The following is an 8301-nucleotide window of genomic DNA, read 5'->3' on the forward strand; positions in this document are numbered from 1 at the left end:
CTCTCTGTGTAATGACAGAAATCTCTCTCTCTGTGTAATGACAGAATCTCTCTCTCTCTGTGTGTAATCTCTCTCTCTGTGTAATGACAGAATCTCTCTCTCTCTGTGTAATGACAGAATCTCTCTCTCTGTGTAATGACAGAATCTCTCTCTCTCTGTGTAATGACAGAATCTCTCTCTCTGTGTAATGACTCTCTCTCTGTGTAATGACAGAATCTCTCTCTCTCTGTGTAATGACAGAATCTCTCTCTCTCTCTGTGTAATGACAGAATCTCTCTCTCTGTGTAATCTCTCTCTCTGTGTAATGACAGAATCTCTCTCTCTCTCTCTGTGTAATGACAGAATCTCTCTCTCTCTGTGTAATGACAGAATCTCTCTCTCTCTGTGTAATGACAGAATCTCTCTCTCTGTGTAATGACAGAATCTCTCTCTCTCTGTGTAATGACAGAATCTCTCTCTGTGTAATGACAGAATCTCTCTCTCTGTGTAATGACAGAATCTCTCTCTCTCTGTGTAATGACAGAATCTCTGTGTAATGACAGAATCTCTCTGTGTAATGACAGAATCTCTCTCTGTGTAATGACAGAATCTCTCTCTCTCTCTGTGTAATGACAGAATCTCTCTCTCTCTGTGTAATGACAGAATCTCTCTCTCTCTCTGTGTAATGACAGAATCTCTCTCTCTGTGTAATGACAGAATCTCTCTCTCTGTGTAATGACAGAATCTCTCTCTCTCTGTGTAATGACAGAATCTCTCTCTCTCTCTGTAATGACAGAATCTCTCTCTCTGTGTAATGACAGAATCTCTCTCTCTGTGTAATGACAGAATCTCTCTCTCTGTGTAATGACAGAATCTCTCTCTCTGTGTGACAGAATCTCTCTCTCTCTGTGTAATGACAGAATCTCTCTCTCTCTCTCTGTGTAATGACAGAATCTCTCTCTCTCTGTGTAATGACAGAATATATCTCTCTGTGTAATGACAGAATCTCTCTCTCTGTGTAATGACAGAATCTCTCTCTCTGTGTAATGACAGAATCTCTCTCTCTCTCTCTGTGTAATGACAGAATATCTCTCTCTCTCTGTGTAATGACAGAATATCTCTCTCTCTGTGTAATGACAGAATCTCTCTCTCTCTGTGTAATGACAGAATCTCTCTCTCTCTGTGTAATGACAGAATCTCTCTCTCTCTGTGTAATGACAGAATCTCTCTCTCTCTGTGTAATGACAGAATCTCTCTCTCTGTGTAATGACAGAATCTCTCTCTCTGTGTGACAGAAATGACAGACAGAATCTCTCTCTCTCTGTGTAATGACAGAATCTCTCTCTCTCTGTGTAATGACAGAATCTCTCTCTCTCTGTGTAATGACAGAATCTCTCTCTCTCTGTGTAATGACAGAATCTCTCTCTCTGTGTAATGACAGATCTCTCTCTGTGTAATGACAGAATCTCTCTCTCTGTGTAATGACAGAATCTCTCTCTCTCTCTGTGTAATGACAGAATCTCTCTCTCTCTGTGTAATGACAGAATCTCTCTCTGTGTAATGACAGAATCTCTCTCTCTCTGTGTAATGACAGAATCTCTCTCTCTCTCTGTGTAATGACAGAATCTCTCTCTCTGTGTAATGACAGAATCTCTCTCTCTGTGTAATGACAGAATCTCTCTGTGTAATGACAGAATCTCTCTCTCTCTGTGTAATGACAGAATCTCTCTCTCTCTGTGTAATGACAGAATCTCTCTCTCTCTGTGTAATGACAGAATCTCTCTCTCTGTGTAATGACAGAATCTCTCTCTCTGTGTAATGACAGAATCTCTCTCTCTGTGTAATGACAGAATCTCTCTCTCTGTGTAATGACAGAATCTCTCTCTCTGTGTAATGACAGAATCTCTCTCTCTCTGTGTAATGACAGAATCTCTCTCTCTCTGTAATGACAGAATATCTCTCTCTGTGTAATGACAGAATCTCTCTCTCTGTGTAATGACAGAATCTCTCTCTCTGTGTAATGACAGAATCTCTCTCTCTGTGTAATCTCTCTCTGTGTAATGACAGAATCTCTCTCTCTGTGTAATGACAGAATCTCTCTCTCTCTGTGTAATGACAGAATCTCTCTCTCTCTGTGTAATGACAGAATCTCTCTCTCTCTGTGTAATGACAGAATCTCTCTCTCTGTGTAATGACAGAATCTCTCTCTCTCTGTGTAATGACAGAATCTCTCTCTCTGTGTAATGACAGAATCTCTCTCTCTCTGTGTAATGACAGAATCTCTCTCTCTGTGTAATGACAGAATCTCTCTCTCTGTGTAATGACAGAATCTCTCTCTCTCTGTGTAATGACAGAATCTCTCTCTCTCTGTGTAATGACAGAATCTCTCTCTCTCTGTGTAATGACAGAATCTCTCTCTCTGTGTAATGACAGAATCTCTCTCTCTCTCTGTGTAATGACAGAATCTCTCTCTCTCTCTGTGTAATGACAGAATCTCTCTCTCTGTGTAATGACAGAATCTCTCTCTCTCTGTGTAATGACAGAATCTCTCTCTGTGTAATGACAGAATCTCTCTCTCTCTGTGTAATGACAGAATCTCTCTCTCTGTGTAATGACAGAATCTCTCTCTCTCTGTGTAATGACAGAATCTCTCTCTCTGTGTAATGACAGAATCTCTCTCTCTCTGTGTAATGACAGAATCTCTCTCTCTCTGTGTAATGACAGAATCTCTCTGTCTCTGTGTAATGACAGAATCTCTCTCTCTGACAGAATCTCTCTCTGTGTAATGACAGAATCTCTCTCTCTCTCTGTGTAATGACAGAATCTCTCTCTCTGTGTAATGACAGAATCTCTCTCTCTGTGTAATGACAGAATCTCTCTCTCTCTGTGTAATGACAGAATCTCTCTCTCTCTCTGTGTAATGACAGAATCTCTCTCTCTCTGTGTAATGACAGAATCTCTCTCTCTCTGTGTAATGACAGAATCTCTCTCTCTGTGTAATGACAGAATCTCTCTCTCTGTGTAATGACAGAATCTCTCTCTCTGTGTAATGACAGAATCTCTCTGTGTAATGACAGAATCTCTCTCTCTGTGTAATGACAGAATCTCTCTCTCTCTGTGTAATGACAGAATCTCTCTCTCTCTGTGTAATGACAGAATCTCTCTCTCTGTGTAATGACTCTCTCTGTGTAATGACAGAATCTCTCTCTCTGTGTAATGACAGAATGACAGAATCTCTCTCTGTGTAATGACAGAATCTCTCTCTCTCTCTGTGTAATGACAGAATCTCTCTCTCTCTGTGTAATGACAGAAATCTCTCTCTCTGTGTAATGACAGAATCTCTCTCTGTGTAATGACTCTCTCTGTGTAATGACAGAATCTCTCTCTCTCTGTGTAATGACAGAATCTCTCTCTGTGTAATGACAGAATCTCTCTCTCTGTAATGACAGAATCTCTCTCTGTGTAATGACAGAATCTCTCTCTCTCTGTGTAATGACAGAATCTCTCTCTCTCTGTGTAATGACAGAATCTATCTCTGTGTAATGACAGAATCTCTCTCTCTGTGTAATGACAGAATCTCTCTCTCTCTGTGTAATGACAGAATCTCTCTCTCTGTGTAATGACAGAATCTCTCTCTCTCTCTGTGTAATGACAGAATCTCTCTGTGTAATGACAGAATCTCTCTCTCTGTGTAATGACAGAATCTCTCTCTCTCTGTGTAATGACAGAATCTCTCTCTCTCTGTGTAATGACAGAATCTCTCTCTCTCTGTGTAATGACAGAATCTCTCTCTCTCTGTGTAATGACAGAATCTCTCTCTCTGTGTAATGACAGAATCTCTCTCTCTCTGTGTAATGACAGAATCTCTCTCCCTCTGTGTAATGACAGAATCTCTCTCTGTGTGTAATGACAGAATCTCTCTCTCTGTGTAATGACAGAATCTCTCTCTCTCTGTGTAATGACAGAATCTCTCTCTCTCTGTGTAATGACAGAATCTCTCTCTCTCTGTGTAATGACAGAATCTCTCTCTCTCTCTCTGTGTAATGACAGAATCTCTCTCTCTCTGTGTAATGACAGAATCTCTCTCTCTCTGTGTAATGACAGAATCTCTCTCTCTCTGTGTAATGACAGAATCTCTCTCTGTGTAATGACAGAATCTCTGTGTCTCTCTGTGTAATGACAGAATCTCTCTCTCTGTGTAATGACTCTCTCTCTGTGTAATGACAGAATCTCTCTCTCTCTGTGTAATGACAGAATCTCTCTCTCTGTGTAATGACAGAATCTCTCTCTCTGTGTAATGACTCTCTCTGTGTAATGACAGAATCTCTCTCTCTCTGTGTAATGACAGAATCTCTCTCTCTGTGTAATGACAGAATCTCTCTCTCTCTCTGTGTAATGACAGAATCTCTCTCTGTGTAATGACAGAATCTCTCTCTGTGTAATGACAGAATCTCTCTCTCTCTGTGTAATGACAGAATCTCTCTCTCTGTGTAATGACAGAATCTCTCTCTCTCTGTGTAATGACAGAATCTCTCTCTCTGTGTAATGACAGAATCTCTCTCTCTGTGTAATGACAGAATCTGTGTAATGACTCTCTCTCTGTGTAATGACAGAATCTCTCTCTCTCTGTGTAATGACAGAATCTCTCTCTCTGTGTAATGACAGAATCTCTCTCTCTCTGTGTAATGACAGAATCTCTCTCTCTCTGTGTAATGACAGAATCTCTCTCTCTGTGTGTAATGACAGAATCTCTCTCTCTGTGTAATGACAGAATCTCTCTCTGTGTAATGACAGAATCTCTCTCTCTCTGTGTAATGACAGAATCTCTCTCTCTCTGTGTAATGACAGAATCTCTCTCTCTGTGTAATGACAGAATCTCTCTCTCTCTGTGTAATGACAGAATCTCTCTCTCTCTGTGTAATGACAGAATCTCTCTCTCTCTCTGTGTAATGACAGAATCTCTCTCTCTCTGTGTAATGACAGAATCTCTCTCTCTCTCTCTGTGTAATGACAGAATCTCTCTCTCTCTGTGTAATGACAGAATCTCTCTCTCTGTGTAATGACAGAATCTCTCTCTCTCTGTGTAATGACAGAATCTCTCTCTCTGTGTAATGACTCTCTGTGTAATGACAGAATCTCTCTCTCTCTCTGTGTAATGACAGAATCTCTCTCTCTCTGTGTAATGACAGAATCTCTCTCTCTGTGTAATGACAGAATCTCTCTCTCTCTCTGTGTAATGACAGAATCTCTCTCTCTGTGTAATGACAGAATCTCTCTCTCTGTGTAATGACAGAATCTCTCTCTCTCTGTGTAATGACAGAATCTCTCTCTCTCTCTCTGTGTAATGACAGAATCTCTCTGTGTAATGACTCTCTCTCTGTGTAATGACTCTCTCTCTGTGTAATGACAGAATCTCTCTCTCTCTGTGTAATGACAGAATCTCTCTCTCTGTGTAATGACAGAATCTCTCTCTCTCTGTGTAATGACAGAATCTCTCTCTCTGTGTAATGACAGAATCTCTCTCTCTCTGTGTAATGACTCTCTCTGTGTAATGACAGAATCTCTCTCTCTCTGTGTAATGACAGAATCTCTCTCTCTGTGTAATGACAGAATCTCTCTCTCTGTGTAATGACAGAATATCTCTCTCTGTGTAATGACAGAATCTCTCTCTCTCTCTGTGTAATGACAGAATCTCTCTCTCTGTGTAATGACAGAATCTCTCTCTCTGTGTAATGACAGAATCTCTCTCTCTGTGTAATGACAGAATCTCTCTCTCTCTGTGTAATGACAGAATCTCTCTGTGTAATGACAGAATCTCTCTCTCTCTGTGTAATGACAGAATCTCTCTCTCTGTGTAATGACAGAATCTCTCTCTCTGTGTAATGACAGAATCTCTCTCTCTGTGTAATGACAGAATCTCTCTCTCTGTGTAATGACAGAATCTCTCTCTCTGTGTAATGACAGAATCTCTCTCTCTCTGTGTAATGACAGAATCTCTCTCTCTCTGTGTAATGACAGAATCTCTCTCTCTCTGTGTAATGACAGAATCTCTCTCTCTCTCTGTGTAATGACAGAATCTCTCTCTCTGTGTAATGACAGAATCTCTCTCTCTGTGTAATGACAGAATCTCTCTCTGTGTAATGACAGAATCTCTCTCTCTGTGTAATGACAGAATCTCTCTGTGTAATGACAGAATCTCTCTCTGTGTAATGACAGAATCTCTCTCTGTGTAATGACAGAATCTCTCTCTCTCTGTGTAATGACAGAATCTCTCTCTCTGTGTAATGACAGAATCTCTCTCTCTCTGTGTAATGACAGAATCTCTCTCTCTCTCTGTGTAATGACAGAATCTCTCTGACTCTCTCTGTGTAATGACAGAATCTCTCTCTCTGTGTAATGACAGAATCTCTCTCTCTCTGTGTAATGACAGAATCTCTCTCTCTGACTCTGTGTAATGACAGAATCTCTCTCTCTCTCTGTGTAATGACAGAATCTCTCTCTCTCTGTGTAATGACAGAATCTCTTTCTCTCTGTGTAATGACTCTCTCTCTGTGTAATGACAGAATCTCTCTCTCTGTGTAATGACAGAATCTCTCTGACTCTCTCTCTGTGTAATGACAGAATCTCTCTCTGTGTAATGACAGAATCTCTCTCTCTCTCTCTGTGTAATGACAGAATCTCTCTCTCTCTGTGTAATGACAGAATCTCTGTGTAATGACAGAATCTCTCTCTGTGTAATGACAGAATCTCTGTGTAATGACAGAAATCTCTCTCTGTGTAATGACAGAATCTCTCTCTCTGTGTAATGACAGAATCTCTCTCTCTGTGTAATGACAGAATCTCTCTCTCTCTGTGTAATGACAGAATCTCTCTCTCTCTGTGTAATGACAGAATCTCTCTCTCTCTGTGTAATGACAGAATCTCTCTCTCTCTGTGTAATGACAGAATCTCTCTCTCTGTGTAATGACAGAATCTCTCTCTCTGTGTAATGACAGAATCTCTCTCTCTGTGTAATGACAGAATCTCTCTCTCTGTGTAATGACAGAATCTCTCTCTGTGTAATGACAGAATCTCTCTCTCTCTGTGTAATGACAGAATCTCTCTCTCTCTCTGTGTAATGACAGAATCTCTCTCTCTCTGTGTAATGACAGAATCTCTCTCTCTCTGTGTAATGACAGAATCTCTCTCTCTGTGTAATGACAGAATCTCTCTCTCTGTGTAATGACAGAATCTCTCTCTGTGTAATGACAGAAATCTCTCTCTGTGTAATGACAGAATCTCTCTCTGTGTAATGACAGAATCTCTCTGTGTAATGACAGAATCTCTCTCTCTGTGTAATGACAGAATCTCTCTCTCTCTGTGTAATGACAGAATCTCTCTCTCTGTGTAATGACAGAATCTCTCTCTCTCTCTGTGTAATGACAGAATCTCTCTCTGTGTAATGACAGAATCTCTCTCTCTCTGTAATGACAGAATCTCTCTCTCTCTGTGTAATGACAGAATCTCTCTCTCTGTGTAATGACAGAATCTCTCTGTGTAATGACAGAATCTCTCTCTCTCTCTGTGTAATGACAGAATATCTCTCTCTGTGTAATGACAGAATCTCTCTCTCTGTGTAATGACAGAATCTCTCTCTCTCTCTGTAATGACATAATCTCTCTCTGTGTAATGACAGAATCTCTCTCTCTCTCTGTGTAATGGCAGAATCTCTCTCTCTCTCTCTGTGTAATGACAGAATCCATCACTGTGCTTATCAGCTGGTAAATAAAGCATATATACGTCCAAACCTTCTCCCTTTCTTTCCCCTCCTCCCTTTCCTCTCCTCCCTTTCTTTCCTCTCCTCCCTTTCTTTCCCCTCCTCTCTTTCCCCTACTCCCTTTCCTCTCCTCCCTTTCTTTCCCCTCCTCCCTTTCTTTCCTCTCCTCCCTTTCTTACCTCTCCTCCCTTTCTCCTCCCTTTCTTTCTTTCCTCTCCTCCCTTCTCTTTCTTTCCTCCCTTTCTTTCCTCTCCTCCCTTTCTTTCTTTCCTCTCCTCCCTTTCTTTCTTTTCCTCTCCTCCCTTTCTTTCGTTCCTCCTTTCTTTCCTCTCCTCCCTTTCCTGGCCCTTCATTTTCTCTCCTCTCATTAAACGCTGCCTGATGGAGTGTGGTTAAAAGCCTATCTCCTGGTGCAATGCGAAGAACACTGTTTCATAGGATGTGTTCCATTGTGATGTCATAAACAGCCACAGTCTGAATTTAAACACAGTTGTCATTGTGATGTCATAAAGAATGCAAAAGATTTCACTGGGCCATTATGACATCCCAAGTAGGCATGTTGTGAC

At 40.7% G+C, this 8301-nt stretch overlaps 1 protein-coding gene across 1 annotated transcript in view; it reads right to left on the reverse strand.

Annotated features, from left to right (window-relative positions):
- The window catches only part of LOC135560078 (armadillo-like helical domain-containing protein 3), an 86671-nt gene that overhangs the window by 21492 nt on the left and 56878 nt on the right, over positions 1–8301 (reverse strand). The window lies entirely within an intron of this gene.

Source organism: Oncorhynchus nerka, linkage group LG15 (genome assembly GCF_034236695.1).
Source record: "Oncorhynchus nerka isolate Pitt River linkage group LG15, Oner_Uvic_2.0, whole genome shotgun sequence".
NCBI classification, from domain to species: Eukaryota; Metazoa; Chordata; class Actinopteri; order Salmoniformes; family Salmonidae; genus Oncorhynchus; species Oncorhynchus nerka.